The 23,875-nt window shown below is 40.8% G+C and overlaps 1 long non-coding RNA gene across 1 annotated transcript in view; it reads right to left on the bottom strand.

Annotated features, from left to right (window-relative positions):
• Positions 1–16,383, bottom strand: part of LOC308120605 — a 69,594-nt gene extending 53,211 nt beyond the window's left edge. Inside the window, exon 1 of the long non-coding RNA XR_013936026.1 lies at positions 16,103–16,383. This is a non-coding gene — a long non-coding RNA (uncharacterized lncRNA). The remainder of the gene's footprint in view (positions 1–16,102) is intronic.
• Positions 16,384–23,875: the final 7,492 nt, after the last annotated feature.

Raw genomic sequence — 23,875 nt, 5'->3', positions numbered from 1 at the left:
CAGCAGTTTCTTTCTTTGCCGCTCAATTTAAAACATCTGCCTGCCTATTCTGAACCATGGAAGCTCAAAATAAGCCTGGAGTACTCGGAAGAACAAGCCAGCTTTGTTCTTCATATAGAAACAGTCCAGAGAGGAATTTCTCTCCCATAATTGCCGTATATAATTACTTCTCCTACCAAGTTATTACTTACGCTTGTCGTTAGTTTGTTTGCCTCCACTGTGTCTCTGTCCTCTGAGTTTTACTGCGTTGCTATTTTATTTGACCATTTTAACCTTCTTTGGGCTGTTGTTGAAGGTCCGCTGCATTAAAACCGTACTGCAGATAGTGAATTGAAACAGGAATCTCTAAACAGGGATTAGTTACTCACATAACAAGGATATACAAAGATCCACAGCGTCTTCAGTTCAGCTGCTTTTCTCATTTTCAGACAAATGTGCAGCTTCAGATGTTGAGTTTGGTCGAAGTAATGAAACATGCAGTGTGCATCTTTTTTTTTTTATAAAGTTTGTAAGGCTTTAAGACTTTAAGGCCCCGTTTACACGACGACGTTTCAAGTGAAAATGCATCGTTTCTGCAACGTTTTGAAAACGATGCCCGTTTCTAAGAAAACGGCAGAAACGCTGAAAATGATGAAAATTGATTTGCACGGTTGTTTGTTTGTCCATTTGAATGAAACCAAGTTGGATTGCTATTCTAGATGACTGTCAACTACAAAACCACCAGGTCTGAGTCATGACACTCTGAAGGAAAACATTGTTGTTACTGTCCATCTACTCACGCATGTGCAGAAAAAGGATTTAATACAGCCGTGGTGCGCAAAGCAGCAGAACCATTTTCAAAAAGTTCCACTCTGGGAGCCGTTTCCAGAAAGTTGCGTCATCAGTGGCTCCAGGTGCCCTGATATGAGACTGGCTCATACAGACACTGGCTGGTTGGTGGTTTATCATGTTGCTTTGGCTTGTTAATTAAATTATCTCAGGAAGCAATAGACAAAACCCTTTAGATGATGGAGCATCTTCCTCTAAGTGACTGATGAATGAATTAGTCACTAGTCTGGCCCACACACTTCAGCCCCACGTATGTGTCACAGCAGCGGCTTATTGACATCGTGTCAACATTTTGAAGTTCATCACAGACCATGTAGGATCCAAAGTTAATGTAAAGTGCATTAAAAGTGTGGGGGAAAGCAGTCGGCACAGTCCTGCCATAACACCATGATTTGCTAAAGTTATAGATTATATATACTCACATAGAAAAACAAAAACAAAAAACATCCATAATGCTGTGCTTCCACTTGAAGCTTTCCACCTCTCATGTTTTCCTCCTAAAATGACTGAATATGAAGTTTCTGCAGTTGCTGAGTTGACGTAAGCGGAACATTTTGTCTGGTGATGTTTTAACCATGGAAACATTGATGGGCAAGAGCGGTCTGATTTTAATAGAGGGAATAGACCGACGCCCACACTGCGGATGGCTGCTTCATGTCACAGTGCACGTATTCATCGAAAGAATATAATAATGTCGAGAGCACTACTTCGGAATACTCTCAGTCGTCAACTTTGAAAAATACAGAGCAAAACATTAAAAAAAAACAAGCAAAATTAGATATTGGGCTGATTTGTTAATGGTTCCAATCACATAAAACACTGACAATTACAAATAATCTCACTTAAAACAAATCATTAACTGTATGTCGCAGTATTGTTCATCCTAAGGAGAAATTTATGCGATGTAGTGGTGACGTTTTACAATCTATAAACTGACTGATGCGCCAATGATTGGCTTTTCAGGTCCATAAATGACAAACAAACTGGGTCAGACTGGCATAATATCACCAGATTAGCACAACGTGACGGAGGTATTTAAGCACGTAAATGGCAAAGAAATGTTCACTAAATTAAAAGTGCCACTTCCTAAGAAAGTTTATACGGGTATGATCAATTACAACCTCTGCACAGAATCCTTGAATTTCAGTTTGAGGGCATTTTGAATTGTTTTTTTTGGGGTTTTTTTGTCTCAAGTGTAAAAATATCCCTGATTGGCGTTTGGGCTTGAGGGCCTTTCTATGTGATGAGTTAGCATGTTCTCCTTTTGTGTGTTTTTCTTCATCCACAGTCAAGGTAAATTGTTGCGTCTAGATTACTAATAGTTGTAAATGTGTGTGACTTCACTTATAGTCAGCTGGGATTAGCTGCTGCGCCTCACATTAAACCTGTACAGACGATGGTGAGATGGATTTTTTTACCCCCACCGCATACTTTCCACATTTGTTGACATTAGTGGTCATTTTGAGAAGATTTAACAAAGAAGTCCCCTGACGAACGTGTCGATCATACTGTGGTCTCACCATGGCTGACAACTAAATGACCTACACTACAGCGTCTCATCATCTCAGTTTTACATTCTCTAATGATGTTATTTTGTCTGCTTTGCTACAGTTGACTCCCTGCTTCACATCCCACAGCCTCTCAGACCCCCCTGCTCTCTCTCCCCCCCCCCTCCATTTCCTCCTGGGTCCGGACTGGGAGTGCAGACAGTGACTCAAGGGGAGCAGAGGATCTGACTCACAAGCAGTTTCCAGGTGGGACAAAGAGATGTTATTGTGCTCTTGATTAGCCATCGTGGACGTGGACAGACTGGCGGTGGGTTGAAAGAGGCAGAGCCAGGCACTTTCCCCCCAGGAGACAGTGCGATATGTGTCCTTGTGGAGTTTGTGGTCATTGTCTACATTTCACTTGGCAGTGTCACAAGCACATCTTTGTGTGTGGTCCACCGGGTTGAAATGTGTGTTTTCCCAGGACGATGAACTCTTGGGTCGACCACTGACTCAGTCCCCTGAATCAACGGCAGTGATGCCGGATCAGCATTAGTACCACAACCAAACATGACTCAAACTTATCTTAAGAGTGACAAAACACCCGTTCAATCATCTTTAAGAAGTCTGAGAGTTGAGGAGCAAGTTAACTGATTAGTCCCAGAATGCCTTGTAATACCACTCTTCACCATAAGAGGCATAAGGAGCCATCCTTCTGAACACAAATGACAGGGGCAGCATAGGGTGACTTGGACTTCACAATCCATATTTTCACCAAGAGTTCCTGGACGTACTCTTTAACTTCTCTGTGTAGGGGTTTGGGGATGGAGGGATAGGCCTATGCCAGGGGTCTTCAGTCCCAGGCCTCGTGGGCTGGTGTCCTTGCGTTGTTTTTTTAACCCCCTTCATTGCTTTTGCTGGATGCATAATGCAACAGTTTTATCAGTTTTTCGCACATTTCTCTGTATTTTGCACAAGAGGGTTTCTTTACAATCTCAACATAAAGCCAATTTTAGTCGGTTTTAGGTAGGAATTGTTTGGTTTGGTGAAAATATAGACAATAATATAGACAGAACAATAATTTCAATTCTAAATTTAAGGGTTATTATGGCACTATTTTAACAGTCCGGCCTCTCAAGATGAAATTGGGATGTATGTGATGCCGAATAAACTAAAGTTTGACACCCCTGAGTTTAAAACTATAAACTTACATTTTAAACCAAAGAGGCAAAATGTAAGTGAGAACACAGATTCACAGCAGAAGAAAAAAAAAGTTAATATGAAGCAAAAAGCTCTGAAACAAGCCCTAACTGACATGATGAATGTAGATCTAAAATAATTGTACTCTGAATTATGTTGTTGGATGCATTCATCTTCACGAGGTTCACATGCAGGAGAGATGAAAGGTGCTTTAACTTCAGCAGCATGGCTGCAGGAAACCAATCTGTTGGTTCTGTACACAAGCAAAAAGAAAAACATCTGAAAACTGAACAGATTACGACATATATTGTATTGTGAGCTTCAGATTATTTTTTTTTTTACCCTTAAAGTTTCAGTGGCTTAAGAGAAAACAAGAATAAGGAAAAATCTTCACTAAAACTGACAACACGAGTCGACTAAATCTGTGACGCTCGATGATACAAGACTATTTCTGAAGCAATACAAAGTTAATGGAGCCCAGTCAAACCACATCTGTTGCTTTATTGTGAGCATCACTGCCTGTGATGTCTAAAATACTAACAATATAACACTTGATTTTAGTATTTATTATGGGATTTTTCTGTAAAGAAAAAAGGTCAAAGTTGAGAATAATGACTTTAATTGAAGAAGGAAGCTCCTCATCGCACCATGAGACTGCAGGAAGTGAGAGTGCAACACCCACGCTGAATTTCTTTAAGAGTTCTCAAGTCAGAACAGAAGAAAAGGAATAAAGACGTGCAGCTGCCTCTCTGAGCTGGAAAACTTCAACTGGAGACTGATCAATATTCACACACACACACACACACACACACACACACACACACACACACACACACACACACACACACACACACACACACACACACACACACACACACACACACACACACACACTTAGCCTAATGTACTGGTACAGCTGCTTTCACTCAGCTGTGTGAACCAAATACTGGTTGATTCTCACTGCTCTCCTCCTCTTTGTCTTGAAGTATTACCGATCAATACAGCCAGCTGACACCGATCAATATCTCTCCGTCCCCCGGTAGGAGGTTTCAATTGCTCCCTCCCTCTCTGGAAACAACGCAGGTTCAAAGGACCCGCTGGAGGGCACAAATACAGCTGCTGGGAATTATATGGGAAACAGTGCCCTCTTCTGGTTACCGCCAGTAGTTACGAGACACTGTTTTTAAGACGGTGAAGTTAAACTCATTTTAATCCAGTGTACATACAACCAATTTTTAACTGGAAGGATGTCTATCAGTGGAATGATAGGGTAACAACTTAAGCTACACTTCTTTTTTTTGGTCAAGTCAAGATGAGGTTTTTTTTGTGTTAAAGTGCAAAAGTTTAGCTTTAATAGATTTATTTTTTTAAATTTTATTTTATGCCTGGTCGAGTAGAAATTTCAGCATTATGTCGTCTTTAATGACGCCTTCTGGTGCAAAATACAGTCACTCGTAGCAAAGCCGTGTCATCTAGTGGTGGCATTTTGCGGCCTTCACACTTTTCTTAAGACAGTAACTTGCCCTCGCAATGTTTTGATGATGACGATGATGCTGATGATGATGCCTCATAACTGGATAACTTTCACTGCTGCATTGCTGAGCTTTCAGCATGACCTCGTTGTTGTGCTATGTCCTCTACTTTTACTAGAACACCCCCGTATATCCCCACATACATAAATTATCAACAGCAGTTACACGTAATAACGAATTTCAGTCAATATTTCCTTTGGTTATTTTACTTCATAAAGTTCTCCCGGGGGCCAGATCTGAAACGCAAATGGGTTAGGCTGTTTTGAGATACTCAAAATAGAAGTTTGCTGAAAAACTGACAGTGCACCACCTCCTTGTATTGAATTGTTGTGATTGAAGTCAGAATTGTCCGACACTAGTTTGGCAGTGAACACTTGTATTCCCTCAATTTCGTCTGCCAAAGACATGCATGTTCGGTTGTTATGTGTTGTGTTTTTCTCCCTGTGACGACTTGAAAACCAGGGTGATCCTCGTCCATAACGATGCCAGCTGGGACAGACTGCAACATTAATATGAATGGAGAGTCATTTGAAGCACTTTAAGATTCATTTTGGGTGATTTAAATGAGCAAAAACACAAATTATGCCACTCATTATGAATGTATACAGTCCATTCAACGAGGTCACCAGTCCATCACAGGACAAACACAGAGAGACAGTCAAATCTACCCACACTAAACTCATTTAGAGTCACCCTTTTACCTCAAACTCACAGTTCAGGACATTTGGAGGAAACACGAGTAGGCAGAGAAAACCCACAGACACACAGGGGGAAGATTCAAACTCTTCAGTTGAATCAACTTCAAAGTTTCGAATTTACATCAGGTTAAAAGACAATTCAGACCAACAAAGTTCATGTGGTAAAATTAAGTAACCCTCCTGAGATTCAGCAGTTTTCACCCTCAGACAGCAGGTGGAGGCAGAGATGTGTCGTACATGAGGGGCTGAGCGCCTGGACAATCCTGCTGCATCACAAAACCAGGCCACTCGTCTTTATTATCGTTACTTTTTTCTCCAAAATCGTCAGACATCAAAAATCTACAAATTCATAGTTAGAATGGATCAATACGGAAGTAAAGATGAAGGAATCATGAGAACTGACGCACTTAAATTGGGGAACATTTTAGCATTTGCCCTCCAAAGAGAAAGAAAAAAAATTTGTAGCTTCTCAAATTCTGTGTCTTTTAAAGTGAGCTTAAAGAATTGAATCATCTCTCATTCAAAAGGAAAATCTATTTAATCCCTGCTAAAGAATGTAAAAATTTTTTTTTAAATACTTATTCGTAAAGACTACAATAGAAGTGATTTTGTTAAACCAGCAATCTACAGCATCATATTAAACAGGGACACATTTGCAGCAGCGACCTCTGGTGTGCACACTGATGTATTACTACATGCTCTGCATTAAAAGTAATGCCTGTACATTACCACCAGGGGGCAGTAGAACCCTGTGTGTGACTATCTCCTCAAAGTTTTGGCGTCATTTTTGCATCTGTTCATTTTTAAGACATTTTGACAATAATTTTGACTGTTTTATGTCACAGTTTTTTTTTCTGTGAACCTGTCAGCGAAAATGCATCAATCAATGAAAGAATTGCAGGTAATAAATAAACACTTCACAACTTTAAGATACATTTAAAAGGCATCATTGATGGGGTTGTTTTCTTTTTACTGCTGCAAGAATATAGCTGATTAAAATGAACAAAAAAAAAAAATACAGAACTTTCTTGGGTGTAAAAAGTCTTTCAGGCTCCACCACAACCACTTCCTCTGCTGTGAAGAAACTGGCTGCAGGTCTTTACTGGAAACCAGTAGCTCTGACTAAAAACGCCACAGTAGTAGTCAGTATACGGTGTGCTTGTGGCTGCCATTACCTACGCAACACAAAGAGAGAGAGAGACCGTTTAACCCCTCAGTGGCATCTACACTAGATCACATCCTCCCACTTGCACCGCCGAGCTGCTCACTACTGGAGAAGCAGGAACTAAGTGTAAATCAGAGGAGCCGCCCAATTACAGCAGTCCATACTGATGGGTGTGGGTGAACTACCGTCAGTACAGTTCTGACTGGGGCAATTAGTGCAGGAAGAGGGTTGTTTCAATGATTATAAAAGGTCACAGTGGTTCAAAACTGCAACCTGAGAAAGGGAAGACATTCAGTTTCATTCTGGCATTTTTTTGTAAAGCAACAGTGTCAAACATATGGGCCATGGGCCAAATCCAGCAGAGGGTCCAATCCCCCCGGCGGACGAGCTATCAAAGTGTTAGGAATTACAAATAACTGCTCCCTCTGTGGCATTAGTTCACCGTGACAGTGCAACATGCATGCTGCCAAAAGTGAACGTTAACCTGAAGTGAAATACAGTTTCAGAGAGCATTTTGCTTCTTTTTGCAGATTTGCACAGACAAAGAAACATGATTATCACGTGTTATTGTACAGATCTGGTCCATAATCACACTGACCGCAAGAGCTCCTGAAATAACATGAGCAAAAGTAACAAAAATAAGTGGAAATAAACAAGTTAGTTTTTGTTACTTTTGTTTTGTTGGTCTTTATCCTAATAAATAGGGTCCACCTGACCTCTTAATTTTCAATCATCAATGAAAAACACACAGATATATGCCTGAAATAAAATCATTGACATAAGTCTGGTTCTTCTAAATCCAATGATGGGTTGCAACCTGACACGACGGTTATCTTTAGTTAGCTTCCATTGCTGCATCTTCTGCATTTGGCTTTAATAAAAACTATTCAATGTCCCATAGTCTGGTTATTGCCATTACTACACAGGTAGAGCAGGAGTAAACTGACGCTGACCCCAAAAAACAAAAATGAAACAAAAATGACCATACCAGGGTTTTTCTACAGCTGCACCTTCGTCCTTGTCGTCTGTCTGCTGGTTTGTCCCTGACCCTGGTGAGAACTGTGTGCCCTCAACCTACCTGTGTCTTCCTGTTCCTGTCACCTTTGCCCACTACATATCCAACCCGTGTCCAAATACTGCCACCAAGTGTCCAAATAATGCAGCACCAAACAAATAAACTATATAACCTGCCAACATTCAGGCTTTATCAGTATTGTAAAAGAATGTTAACCCTGTCTCAGTGTTGGGAGTGTGCAATAAAACAGTAAACCAACTATAAATGCTGATGGACAATTATCTCATCGACTTCAGTCTATAGTGTATTATTATATCATTAATGCCGTTAATCAGTCGCAATCCACAGTGGACAAGTAAGAAAGAGACACTAATTTGACTGCCAAAATGCAGCCAATGTGCTTTTTTCGGTCATTTTAATACTCTGTGATGTCATCTGGGGCTCGTATGTTCAACACCCTCGACTTGGAACCGGGGCGGATGGGGTCGCAGATCAGATTAGATTGCCCTCATTCAAACTCTGCCTCTGCGCCTAAACCCAGCCCAGATTCAAGTTTTAGCAGCACAAGATTGCTTCCGTTACTATATGTGAAGGAACATAAAATTTGTCTGCACAACCAACCATGCAGAAAACCGTAAATGTCACCAATTAAAATCTTGCAAGTCGTGTGTTCTCTGCAGCCAAATCTCAAACTGAGATGTCAACTTGGTAGAAGTCCAGTCATGATAAAGCCACACAATTCAAATCCATGTTCTGCAAGCTGCTAAGAGAAATTGATAAGATTTGATACGGCAGGAATGTTGCTAAAGAGTTTAACTGCACGCTCATGAAAGGAATAAAAGGTTGCAGCTGGCCACAGCACAGCAGGTATGCACACGCTGCGACCACGCTCTCACGCAGCGTGCACGCACACCCTCACAAGGGCCTCAACTCTTGTGCACGCGAGTCAAAGAGATCCAGACAAACTCCACTTCATGAAATCCTTATAGATTAATAACGCGGCCGTGCGAGTGTTTCTTGCGAAGCTTCATCAACCTAACGCCCAAAAGCCACAAACAAAACTGCTGTCATTAGTTCATGGAAAGCAAACATGCATAAGAAGTGTTTGGTTTTTTTTTGTTGCCTGGGAGTAGCTGCGTGTTAGACTGGAGTAGGAAGCGCTACGGTGGCTGTGGAGAGTGACACATGTGTTTGCGTCAACAGGCAACGCAATGAGGAACAAACTGTCCACCAAGAGTACAACACTGAGAATGGACAAATAGAAAAGTGGAAACTAGAGCAGCGCAATATCAGGTGAACACGCAATAAAATGTTGAATAATCCAACAATTATATGGTTTGCGATAAACGCTTAATTGTATGAATAAGTGTTTGGACATTGGCCTCGTTCATGCGGCAACGTTTCATGTAAAAACGCAAAGGAATTTTTGTGTTTTTGTCTCAGAAAAGTTTTGCATTTACATGGCAAAGTTTTGAACATGATGAAGTATTCATGTTGGGCCACTAGTGGGTGCTGTTGGTGGTTTTTTTGTAACAAAACTGCACACACACGCACGCAGAGAATAAAACTTGATTCTCAACTACCAAGTCCCAGGAGAACGTGGACTGGGAGTCATGTGATCTGAAGGCCGTCATTGTTGTTATTGTCCATCTACTCGCACATGTGCAGAAGAACTATTTACTACAGCCTGCTGCTCATGCACAGCCGCAGCATTTCAGAAAAGTTGCATTTTCAAAAAGTTACACCTTGGAAGTCAAAAAGTAGCGTTTTCAGTGGCTCTGATCACTGTTATCGCGTAAACTGACCCACAAAATGCAATGGAAGTTTTTTTTATTTTCACATGAAAACATTGTCGTGTTTCCAGCGGATCAACATGTCCAGCCTTCGTGTAAAGTCATGGCCAGTTGTCAGTGAAATTATCTTTTATTCTTCACGTCAGAACAACGAAATACAGTTGGGAGGAAATTGTCTGTGCTCTGCACAGAGCAGATTAAAAAAAAGTCTTGCCTGGGTCTTGGTAAAGCTCACAGCTTCAGCAATCTAAAACATACCAACTCCAGGAAAAACATTTTATCGGATTCCAGTCAGGAGAGGAATTACATCCGATTTGGGGGATTCGTTTTCAAATGTGCAAATTTATTCATAAGCAAGAACATTTCCGATCATTGTATTTATTCCACTACTGTCAAAACCAAAGGGTCAATTCATAATTTAATTTCATATTTAAACATTTTCACAACCAATAGGTTATTTTAATGAGGACGTGCCAACTTAACATCCAAGCTTGTTTCACAAATGCAAAACTATAATGCAATTGTTGGATACGAAGAGTTAAAAGTCCACTATATAATGTAATAAAATACAGTTGAAAAGTAACTGATTCCGAGTAGTTTTGGAGAAAACGAAAGGTTTTCAACGACGGAGTTTTCACTCGTAAATTAGTACATTTTAAACAACGTTGCAGGACAAATTGATCCACTTCGTGTTTTCAGCTCTTGAGGAACAAGCACATGAACCCCCCCCCCCCCCCTCCATTCATAAATGATCTACTCAGAAATCCAGATACTGATGCATGCCAGGTTTCCCTGCATCCAGCCTGAGAGCTCACATATGCGAAGTGCTTCCATCTCCCATTCGCAACGCACAAGTCCAGCGTATTCGCTCAGAACCTTTATTATTGTCTCAAAACTCATTCACACTCAGTGGGGCTCCATGTATTGTTTCAGGGACACCGAGAGTTAAAAAGTGTCGGGAAAAGCTACTTGGCATATGTGATTGTAAGGTCTCATAACACCGAAGGTGTTAAAACACACAGAGGAACAAGGTAGCACTTACAAGTGAAGTGAAAGCGAGAGCAGTGCTGCACCTGCAAAGCTTCTGAATGACGCCGGTTTTCACAAGACAAAGTTCAGCTTCTCCACTTCTCCACCGAGACGTGGAGCCAAATCAACCATGTTACATAACTTAGGAGCACACACCGATGTGTGAGGATTGTGGCATCTGAACGATGCGAGGATTCAGGCTTGAATCGGGAGGCCCTGAGAAGCAACGAAAAGTGACTCAAGATGACTCAAGAGAAATCTCACTGCATGTGCAGCCTGATGTAAAAGCTGCCCACTCATTTGTTTCTGCCGGTGCACAAATAGACACAACATTTACTTTCATTTGAATGAGCCACCTCTGTGGTTTGCATCTTTTTTTTTTTCTTTCTTGCTGCAGCATACAGAGCATGAAAGGCCCTTCATGCTCAGGAAAGGGAAGCAACCCAACAGCTAAAGACAGCGCCGTGAGAAGAGGCAACAGCTCCGTTTAAGCTCGTCGATATGCGAGAACTTTATCCGCTACATTGTTCACTTGTATTTCTGATTGACCACATCAAAGTGAATATCTCAAACAGCAACAAAATAACACGTTGTCATTCATCTGGGTAGACGGTATCTCAAAGTACTTTCACCAAGGTTGCGATGTTGAGCAACGCGACTCTTTTGAGATCCTGCGATCAAAAAGTGATTAATGGAAGGCGCCTCATTAAAATGATCGTGGCACAAATACGAGTTAAGTTCAGCTCTGAATGAAGTACCACAATAAACACTGCAAACGTAAAAGGGAGGTATGTGCTGTAAAAGTTAGGTACATGCTACTTGTGTGCATTAGGTGGCAGTAGTGAGTACTTCTGTTTTCTTTTTTCAGTAAATGTTAGTTTCGGGTTTTCCGTTGAGTAATAAAATGAAGCTCCAGTCTTTCTTTGTTCATTTATCCATTTGTGTTGGACTGAAGACAGATTGGACGTTACAAACTGGACAGGTTGAGGGTTATCACACCTTTAACGGCACATGCTTTCCGTTTTGAATAGAAAACGTGTTTCTGCTGCGTCTGAAGGCCAAAAACTTCCGATTTAGTCCAGGCGTTAGGTCAATCAACAGTTTGGGTCTCAAAACTTTTTGTCTCGTCTAGAATTTTGTTTTATGTAACATGAAACTAGATCACACCGAGGAAAAGCGCGTCAAAATTCACGTGGATTCTTTGGACTCAGTTTCTGTTTCACGAAGAAAACAAAACGTTAAAGTGAGCTGCTTGTGCAACATTACTTTTGGGTAAATTACTATTCTCTGGTGTAGCTGTCGATTTACTTTCCATTGCAGCTGATTGAGATCTAATCAGTTTCCTCTTCCTGTATTTATGTTGTTTGGTTTTTCTTTTAGCTCTCTGATGCAACTGATAAAAACGTAGTTTGGTACCCGACTCTGAACTGAACACAAAACCTTTGTCTCTCGCCTTCCTCTTGATTTTATTTTTCACCAATCGAGAGGCCGAGGACACTCTGCAACCTGCGATCACTCAGTTCCTCCGTTGACTTAATTTCCACGCTGGACGGCCTATTACATTACATTTAGTTATAGCGTAACGATGGAATTAATATAGCCATTTCAAATCTTATGCTAGAAGTGATGCATCATGGGAGTGTTCAGTCAGTTTAGAGGCACAGGCCAAAGTAATCAGATTAGAGTATTTTTGTTAAACTTAAAAAATATCCCTCCTTACCATAAATACATATATTTCTACACAATAATGGACTTGTTGTTGGGGTTTTTTAATACGGAAAGGGCTTTTAGTGGCATAATTTACCTTATAGTTTGTTAAATAATGAAACTAAATATTAAATCCTTTAAGCATAGCTTCATTTCCTGTTTTCCCATCTTCTCCTTTAGAAGGAATCATTGGCGATACATGACCACAAGGGCCAAAAAGTGCAGTACTGCTGGATGATAGTAAAAAGCCAGATCTCACGATTGATGAGCCTATGAGTGTATCATGCACATGTAAAGACGACTTCTGAAGGTTTAACTCGAAACTAACTATGAATTAATATAATCAGTCGATAGACTCACTAAATAGGTTTTAATGTGAATAATATTTAAGTGTATATGCTGTTTTAGTGTAACACTGCCCCCTTGTGGCCATTCACAAGAAGAGGTCAAAAGGTCAAATTGGTTTAGCTTTAAGACGAATTTAACTTTGTAATGATGGGGTTTAACATGAATTTAAACCTCTTCGACATTTGATTTAAAACGTGCAGTGAATTTTCTATGCCGTGAGGCACCATATGAATAAAATTATATTATAAATGGTGAAAGATACCAGAGGAACTCTGTGCTGCAAACGTCACTAAAGCATCAAAACCGGGAAATGCGTGAGCGGCTCACTTCACAATGCAAATACACAAACGAGCGAACCTGTTTGAACTCAAGCCGTGTCAATAAAATATGCTAACAAAAGTCCCACATGTTGTCCTTCGCGCACAGACTCGCATCTTGTGATCGCACTTCCTCCCTCCACCAAGCGCACTCGACACTCGGCTCGTATCCGGGTCGACAGCTCGATACTTTAAACTTCAGCAGCCACATGAATGAAGAAAGCGGAGTCAGGGAAACCCCACGCCACAAAACACACACACACACACACACACACACACAACACACACACACAAAGACACACATTACAATATAGCACACACTCACAAACATCTAATTCTCACATAGAAAATTCAAAAAGCTTGAAAAAAAAAAAAGAGGTAAAGACATACAAGCAGGTGAAAGATAGTAAAGGAAGTCAAGTGATAGTGTTGCATGTTTCATTAAAAAAAATGTTTGGTCTTCACGAGCGAAACTCAAAGTTGTGTTATTGCTGATAAAAAAGGGGAACTATTCTCAAGCTCATCGCATGCATTATTGCAAAATGTCAAAATAATAAAACAGCATGGCAGTAAAGTGTCCCCTTAATGTAGAAAATAACATTAATTAATTAGAAATCTAACTATCAGATTAGCATAAATAATATCAAAACAAATAAAAAAAAACTTCTCTGGGTCCTATAGTCAAACTTTCACTGATCATTGAACATACATGAAGCTCTTGTAAGGAGATCATGCAAACTCAATGACCTTTGGCTCCATCGGTGAAATAAATTTGCGTTAGTTGGCATCATCTACAAAAATTGGACTGTTTAAAAGTTGACTTTCTGTTACGGATGCTTGGAATGTGGCGGCCTGTAACATCTAATAACCAAAACAATGTTATATCTGCCAATATTGCAATAAATTTTGCCTTTTCCAATGTAATAAAGCCCATAATGCAAAAACTTACCAATACTGCAATAGGATACTTCATCCACTATATAACAACTTTCTGCTAAAGATGCAATAAGTTAGTAGATGATTGATGTAGCATTAAAAAAGCTTCTTTTTTTTTTTTAATAGTGTATTAATTACAGCCATTTGTTCGGAATTATTTTTTTTTTTTACAGTTTTTGTGCAGTTTGCTCATGAAAAGTTGATATAGTGGATGGGAGAGTCAGCATTATTCCTACTGTGCAATATCCCGTCACGACTCAAAACAATAATTATTTTACTTGTTTATTACATTATTGGCTTTATTACATGCAAAATAGCAATAATACTTACGCTATTGGTTTTTACATGAGCTTTAAAGAAAAGAATAAGTCGCACATTCGAGTTACTTGAAGTTTACAGTTGGTACATTTACATGCACCAGTGAATATGACGGAATAGGAAACTTCAGTTTCACCACTAGGTGGAGCTGGAACAAATTCCTTAACAAATCAAGGCTAATCAAAGAAGATGTGCAGATGATTAAAAACAATAAGTTAATCCCGAATATGGACAAAGTTCTGAAAAGTTCCATTTTAGTCGCGTGTGACATTTCTAGTTGAGTTTAAGTCGAATTAATTTAAATAAACTTTTCTGTTCTTTCATATAAACAAAGCGCAGACTTGGATGTGAATCTGTTGGCCTTCCCTCGTCAGCTGTGGATCTTTGGTTATACAAACGGCTTCGGCTTCATTCGTCCTGCGGCTCTCGTGCACATGCTCACTGTCAACTCATCAAACACACAAATCTGTGTTTGTTATCTGCTTATCGAGGTAGCGCACACCACACAATGGTCGCCATAGCGGCCTTCAGTCATACATGAAGAGGAAGAGGTACATCGAGTGCACAGGATCAGTTCCTTCCTTCTATAATGGCCAAACTCACACGCAGGGTGCAGTTTGCTGGAGTGGATGGAGGGTTGGTTTACTCTCCCTCTGGTTTACACACCCCCATTCTGAATATTTGCCCTGCAGGGATGGAGATAAAATTACCACCCATGTGTAGCGATTGAATCTACTTCAACAGTTTGAATAAACATAGAGTAAAATCTCTCATGGGACTCCAACCTCACTCAGAAGATGAATGAATGAATGATGTCTTACTTTTATTGTATAGAACTTTACGAAAAAAAAGTGTGAAAGAAGATGTGAAGCTTTGCGTTTTGAAAAAGTCCATCTTATTTTATTTATCCATTTAATTCCAGAACAAAGCATCATCCATTACCCCTGGTGTGTGTGTGTGTGTGTGTGTGTGTGTGTGTGTGTGTGTGTGTGTGTGTGTGTGTGTGTGTGTGTGTGTGTTTCTATCAGTTTGGTGGGCCTGTCCTCTGGGGGTTTCACACTGAGACAGCCTCGCCTCTTGCACTTGAACGCAGCATCACCCAAGGGACGTCCGTGAACGCAACACTTTGCTCACTTCAAGTGTTTAAATGACGCCCACAGCTTTGAGATGTTGACTTTTTCCAGGAGGTGACGCTCGCCAACAAAACTTCACACGCTGAAAAGCTCATATGCAGAGAGGAGAGCTCAGTGGCAAGTTGTTGTTTTTTTTCCTTTCTTTCCTTGCAGATCAAATGGTAATACTGAGAGTTTAAACCAGAACAGACCGTTTTACGCCTGGCACGTACAGTTAAAAAAAAAAAAAACAGGACAAAACCAAGTCAGAAAAAAAACTGTCAGGTCAAGTCATTCAATAACTTAAAAAAAAAATAGAAAAGGAAGAGGAAGGTTGGGTTACTATCTCTGACACATCATACTTCCTTTTACCTTGGTACAAAATCGTTCCATTACGCGCCAGTGCGCGCTGCGCGGCCCATTTTAAAACTTAAAATATCTCTGTCATATGTCCAATTCTGTGCAAAAACGACTAACTCAACGCAAAAATAACTTTACTCAATGCAGAGTTCTCTACGGAGACAGAAGTTGCTTCCACGTTTGGGGTTGAAAGGAGAACAGCTGTGAAGTGGGGAACTTTTGCGCGTTTTAATTCATAAAGCGAAATGAAGACTTACCTCCACATCGCTGGCGATCAGGCGCAAAACTTCTTTCTCTTTTTAAACTCAGCCAACACATGCACGGTGCTCACATTTTGCACAAATTCAGCCTGATTCATTTTACCCAACTTTTGTTTAGAGGAGTAATATAAAATAAAATAAATACTCTGCGGTGCGTGTGCGCGCCTTGTCTTCCCTTTCTCTCTCTCTCTCTTTTTCTCTCTCTTTCTCCCGCTTGTCACTAACTTTCTTAATTGCAGCAGCTTCGCACTCTGCAGCTCCACCATTCACACTGAGTCGGTTCCCAGGCTCGCACCGTGATACTTTTCGTGCCTTTGTGGACACACCCACCTGCAGTGGCTCGGTCCCCTCCCAACCGCAGCGGGCCAAACCACGCCATGAATGAACTCATCAGTTGAACTAGATCACATGGAGACATACTGTACTTCAAACACAATGTGTGAAGGTACAAAACACGCCCTCCACTGACCTCTATCGTGAACAATGTGTGCACATTAACACTTCCTGCAGGATGCACTCAACTAAAGAATATAATATTGGTTCCACTTCCGATCATATTCAGCAATTCCTCTGTATTTCTATGAAAAATTCAAGTTTAAAATGATAAAAAAAAATCATGTAATGATATATAGTGCATTGAATAATCTTGAAAAGCGGTGAGATAGACATTTTGAACACAACAATTGTGCTCAATAGTGAGCAAGAAATGGAAACACATGTAAATTTAATGGCTTCCAACACATTTTATTACATATCAGTGGAACATCATTGACACTTTTACATATATTTTCACTATCTTGGCGCCTCCAGATGGACGTTCTCATTTTCCAAGTTCAAGTGCCATATGAAGGGTTAAAGACTTTGCAGCTGTAATATTTCTCAGGGAAATATTTGCATGGATGCTGTCCAAAAGTATCTGCTCATCCTGAGTGCATAACCAAACATGCCAATACATCAGATTAAGAGCTTATTTTCACACGGTAAATATGTTGCACTGTCATGCTCACTGCAGTAACCAGCAACAGAGAAGGCTTTTTGCATCTTTCATGGCCACAGCAGCTTCTCTGTTTGCAAGGTCACAATGTGCAAACCCAGATGAAGTCCCAAGACTCATTTCCATATTCTTTAAATAAGGGAAAGCACAAATGAATAGGGGGGGAATATTAATAACAGTGACTCCTGTTAATGCATTACTGTTTATCGTCACCGCATTTGGGTGGCTGAAATATTGTCAGTCCAGTTGAGCGGATGTAGTGTTTTCATCACTACCATTTTTGATGTGTTCAACTAGATCAACTGGAGCCAAACTTTGTGAGTTTTTCTTGCCTTTTCCAAGCAAAACAGAAGTAACTCGACTGCCGTATTTACTCCAGGTGACTCTACAGGTCTATCTGGGATTATATTCCACTGGTAATGTAATGAGATCTGCTCCTGAAGGCCTAAAAATAAAATAATGATGTGGTTAATCTAAAATGCCTCAAAGTGTGAATGTGTGTGTCGCTGTCTGTGTTAGACCTAAAAAATCTAAGATTAGATGGATGGATATTTAGATGTCCTCAACACAGGATACACTCAGTGAGGGAATAGAAACGGTCATATTCAGGATAAAGCAAAACACACAATTTTTTAAGGGAAGAATTAAAAATGGTGCTTCACCCAGTGAAACAAGCAGAGTGACTGCAGCACATATTGAACTCTGTCATGCGTGAAACTTCAGGGAAATTCTGCCTATTTCCATGAACACACAAATACAGACGGAAGTAAAAGTAGAAGTTGAGGCTGACTTCCTGCACCTTGTTTCATTTAAGCGCTCGACGTCTTGCTTAAAAGTAGACGCGCTCTATAAATAGGTGGGAAAGGGAGTCCTCTCGACTGTTCAGCATATTTGGAAGGGGTAACTTCTGTCAGTATTTGCTCTCACTCTGTAAGAAGAACACGACGACTTCCTCATATGGACTCACTTCTTCATTTCACAAAATCAACCCAAGTGAACTTTGCCCACTTTCAACGCGAAGGTTTGAAAGAAATTCCCTGTTCCGATGAAGACAATTCCTCCTGAAGTCCCTCCTCAATTCTTGCTAAACTGATAAGCAAAGTGGACGTTGAGACGAGAGGGAAGTACAAACGCGGTGTCATGTCAGAAGCGCCTCCCACGACAGACAGCCGTGTCACGTTCACGTGGAAAGCAGCAAATTTGTGCTAAAACTGAACCTCCTGTGATGGTTTTGTTGATACCGTGGTGTGACGGTTGGCGCTCTCGTCAAACAGCAGGATCCCCGGAGTTTGTTCCTCCAGAGTGAGCGAGTTTTCACAGTTTCACTGTGCCCGCGGTTCAAAGACATGCATTTAAGAAGATGCTCTAAATATTCTGAATGTAAGTCGTTGATAAATGAAACGAAACAGCAGCAATCCTGCTGAATCCAATCAAACCAGCATGTAGAAAGCTCTTATAAAGGGAGAATAATAGTTATTTATTGCCGATAATACATCTCAGATACTGTGGATACAATCTAATGTCGATGCAAATTAAAACCGGTGCTTCTTTTCAGTGTTTCAGAGTTTTCACTTGAGACTTTGTGTGTATCCGTGGCCTGAGGTGGCGGCTGAAGGCTGTGTCAGAGTCAGGGCGCTTTCAAAAGGTTCCACCTTGAAAGCCATTTTCAAAAAGTTGCACCTTGTGAATCCGACCCCCAAAAATGCAACGACAGTTGTATGTTTTCACTTGAAAACATCAAGTAAACAAAAAGCCACAAGGAAGCAGCAGACGTCCTCAGTAATTGACCTCAAGGAAGCGACAGTAGAGTGAAGCAGAGTCAAACGGTTGTTCCGCTCCACATTGGAACCGGGTTTCACGCTGAAGGTCAAGGCCGATCCAGATGTGCCTCCAGCAGGGACACTCCAGCAAAAAGAACGTAAATGTAATTTTTTTTTCTCTCTACATCTTTTCATGGTTTACTTCTCCCTGCAAATAGACCCACTTGTAGCGGCCGTGTCGACTCGCTGTTTGTGGACATTTTGCACCGTGATTACAGGATTGGTTAAACTCAAGATTTCTCTCCTTGGTGGTCCACGGCTCCGTTGTGGTTTCATGAGGAAGATCACAGTCCTTCAAAGTGTCCTTTGTGGAAGTGTTTACATCGGGCTTAAAACAAAATGCACCGGAATACTGTGCGCTACTCTGTGTACAGTCAAAGATGTGAGAAAAGAACTGAGAGTTTTGAGGGCGTGTTCAGCGTGACACATTTAGATTGGCTTATTGTGGAAACAAACACAAGAGCAGTTTTCTTTTCTCGAGGCTGCACTCATCTTTTCCCACAGGCTCCACGTGCAGTCACAAAGACTGAATTCATCCCTTTTCCCAACACCGGCTTCAGCAGTCCAGGACAAACACAATTTTCTCATTATTACACAATCTCTGGCTTTAAACTCTAATACAGACTTCCAGATTAAATTTATTATCCTGTTAAATACACAAGGGAAGGGCATTTTCCCTCCCAGGCCGAGCAGTGTACTAAAATCAGATGTATAATATAATAAAATAACCTAATAAAACATAAAACCTATAAAAAAACTATTTAAGAAGGGAAAACACCATTAAAACCAGTTGACCAACAATGTGTTAAGTCCATAAAAAAAAACAACCTACAAAGCAGACAAAGTCAGTAAAAATGAATCCATTGGAAAAGTTTATTTGAGAGTCACTCTATCATACTGCGTTGGATCACATTTTCTTTTGGATCCGTCTTCATTCATCGAGGTGAAGCAAACATCCCGTAGACATTTTGACTCGACAGCATCACATCTGCTGCAGGTTCGTCGTCTTCACATTCCCTGTTTCCTTGAAAAAAAGTCGTCTACTGGGCTAAGATCTTGTTGCTGTGAAGTAGATATCATTATGATAAACTTTATTGTCACGTTTAATGATAAATGAGTCCAAGCTCAGTTCGGTTATCTGCGAGGAGAAGCTCCACTCCCATTAATTTCTGATGAAACATGCAGTAGGTCTTCCACTGGCACTCGCCAGAGGTTGTAAAGCCAGCCGTCTCAGATATACTGAGGATGTAAAGTTGTTAAAAAGAACACAAGTCAGGAACAGTTCCTGTTGCTTTAATGACGCTCAAAGTCCAAACCATTAAACCAGCAGTCACTTGAATGACGTATATTTCCTTTCATCATATGTATTTACATAAGAGATGAAAAAATAATCAAGGCCTCACTATCCTTTATGTTGAGCCATATATCCCCCCCGATTGTATTTATTCATGTCTAAATGTTTATGGACAGGCTTCATATTTGAGTAATACAGAAACATCCCAGATTCAGGTCTGTTTGGGCGGATTGCATCTTATTACGTTCTTAACAGGAGAGAGAAATATGGCCACCGTGTCCAAAGTGAGAAGCATTCACATAAATTACCCACTCAAGATAGGTGGTGTTGAAAAAAACAAAAAAAAAACAATACAGGCTTTGATCCAGGTCCTGTAATTATGTGTAAACTTTCAAAACAAAGAGCACTAAAACCTGTACACATAATTTGTGTACAGCAGCTGGTAAAATGCCAACAAATGTGTTTTTTCTTGCTTTGTCGTCACTTTTATTTGTGCATCCTTGAATGGCAAATATAAGTTTTGAAGTAATTCTGGTAAGTTAAGCGTTTTGATTTTACTTCTCAAAGGCAAACGGAGATGCGGATACATTGCGACGTGATTTGATCCGAGCTGACTACGGGCTCAGAAAAATAGTGCTTTGGACTCTGACTCGGGGTCTTCACATCTGATTCCCTTCTGTGAGAGAGAGAGCCATCGTTTCTCAACACGTTAGCCACGTCTTCACATTGAAACATGTTTTGTTTTTGTGTTTTAACTGCTGGTATTAGTTATTCTTTTAGAGAAACCACAACGAAATGAAGAGCAGTGGAAGTCGACTTCACTTTAGTTTTGCTTTCAACCTTCAGTTATAAACAAAGTGTGTACTGCTTTGAAAGAAGAACCTATGAGGAAAGACATGACCCCATATTTTCTTGTTTCTCCTGAGAAGCATGTTTAAACCCCCCCCCCCCCATAAAAAACCTGAAGTCGTAACCATCAACACGAGGCATGAGTGAACTTGAAAATGTGTCTTGCTGCTTCTTCTCCCCTTTAAAAACCAGGATACAAGGAGCTCTCACAAGCTCCAGAGAGAAGCTGAGTCACTTAATCAGCGAAGTGAAAATCACCAGACTTTGATCATCTGATAAAGACACCCACAGGCCGTCACGCTCAGCTTACTGATTAACGTCACGTGACGTGTCCCAGGAATGTTTGTGAAGGCGTGTTAACGGAAACAGCAGGACACAGGATGAAACGAAATGCTGCACCAGCCGGTATGAAACCAGAGGTTAAAAAAAGAAAAGAGAAGCGGCAGTAAAAATGAGATTAACATCGGTTGTAAGGCTCCCAGGTCCAAAGTAGGAAGAAAAATTCTCAACGTATTTATGATGTCACTGGCATTCATAAAATTGGTCCATGTGAACCGACGGCGTCGGATTATAGAGCATCTTCCTCCCACCGAAGTGACGTAGCTTCAACTGAGCTGATCATTAGACTTGACAAGGCGGGTCACCTGAGGTGTCACAGCAACACGACAAAACAAAAGGGACAGGCCTGAACGACCATTACATCAAGTCAAGCAATTTAAAGAGCGCAAGTTAATTGAAAGGTAATAACTGTTATCAAGGGCAGGACTCTGTTTGGATGGGAGCATTGACTCCTCCACAATTACTTTAATTGAGCCAAATCCTACAAGTCTGAACACACCCAGCATATATACTTTGAATCATTCAACCATCTATGATGATATTGTGTCTCTTCGGGAACCATTTAACCAGGCAAACAAACCTGGGAGATGATTTAGAAACCAGGCAATCTGTCAGAAAAGACCTACAAATGGCTTTGTGTTGCCAAATAAAGCTCCAAGGCCATAAAAGACAGGAGGCCGGAAGTTTCCTTTGATCCATAAAATGCATGTGATTCATGCCTCGTGGCTATTTCAGGGTCTTTGTTTTCTTCGTCTAAACAATCACGATACTCTTTGTAAAAAAAAAAAGAAAAAAAAGGAACTTTTTGAGAATTCCTGAAGGAGGAAGTGAAAATGCAGTAAATGTGGGTGGACCGGCTCATGTCCTGCTCAACAGATGGTTTGATCTTAGACTCCGTCCACCCAGAAGGATTAGCCGCGGCGTGAGAAAGAGCGCACTTGGAAGGACTGGAAAGGACACTCTGCTCATAGTTCCATTATCATAAAACACATTTTATGACAGACCACTAAGGGCTAAACTTTTAAAGGGGCATTTATTGCCATTTGTTGGCACGTTTACACCGGCAGTGGAGGCAAAACGAGAACTTCATCTCTTTGGAGTCTCACAGGATAAAATATTGGAATGCGTCTTGAGTTGGTGCTGCAGCTCTGCATGGAGGGCGGGAGCCGATTGTTTGTTTGTTTGGGTGTTTTCCATTTGCTTTGGAATGTCTTTGGAACGTCAATAATCTGAGAGTCAGGGCTGAACACACGTTTCTTATCCTCCCACATGCCGACTGCATGAGATGAGAGTTTCCACACTGAGCTCGGACACAAACGCACACAGTCGGACGAAAAGTTCATTCACTTCGGAAACAAGAAAACTGGGAGCAAATCCAAAAACAATCATCATCAGTAAAAACAAACACATGAAAGAGATAATGTTCATCGTTGCAGGTCTGATACGATTCTCGAGCTCTCTGGAAAAGTGGGAAGTTCCTCATTCGGCAGCGCTCACACAAAACATTCTATATTGCATTCGGTGGCTTGAGGTGGAGATTTGTGTCTCAGTGTGAAACTTTTCTGAAGCTAAAAAAGTAATTACTTTGAATTACCTGGAGCCTTAATTGTTTTTCTGTGTTCGATGGACCCTTTCTGGTTTTAACCTGCCACCACCCAACGATACAAAGAATTAAATGTTGGAAGGACGTGTCGTCTTAACTTTACTGAATTTGCTGAAAGCCTTTGGCTTCGAGTCTTTTCACATGTCCCAGCTGTTTATATATTTTTTCTACTTCGTAGATTCTCCGGAGTTTGGGCGTATCTCAAGGATTTCCCAAGGTCAAATAAGGAAAAAAGAAAAAAAAAAGAAAAAGATGAATGAGTTTATTAAAAACCTCGGCTCATGGCTCATGAACTCGACTCCTGTTGGACAGTTGAGGCTCAAGAAACGGTTAATCACATTTCAACCACCGGGATTTCCAGAGTACAACAGTTTCGAGCGTTCTCGCTGCCTTCGTGCACAGTTAGGAAAGTCCCACACTCCGGGACTTCAGAGCAGTTCATTAAATACTAAATTCACACGCAGCCGTGAGAAAATCCAACGGTTTTGGAAAACTGAACAAAATGAGCCCGAGAGGAGGGGATAACCGCTCGTCTCCTCAGCGGCTGTGTGCTGCAGATGTTCCCACCAGCTGTGCGCTGGTGGGAACATCTGCCGAGTGCGTTGCTTTGACTTCTGAAGGCTTGGATTACTTCTAACAAGTGCATTTGTTGTCATTGATGTGCTGAAACTTTGATTTAAAATACATCCACTGTAAAATCGGCACTACTGCTCCTACATCTAATTAATTTCAGTAAAAGCCGTCACACCACCCAGTTTGGTAAATGATCCCTTCGGATCGTTTCCAGGTGAGTGAAGATTTGGGCTGAAGGAACTAACCAGTGAGTTTTGAATAGATTTCAAGGAATGCATGAGATTCACTGGAGACAAGT

The sequence above is a fragment of the Lipophrys pholis genome (assembly GCF_963383615.2).
Source record: "Lipophrys pholis genome assembly, chromosome: 15".
Lineage (NCBI taxonomy): Eukaryota > Metazoa > Chordata > Actinopteri > Blenniiformes > Blenniidae > Lipophrys > Lipophrys pholis.
This window is presented reverse-complemented; position numbering and strand designations above follow the sequence as displayed.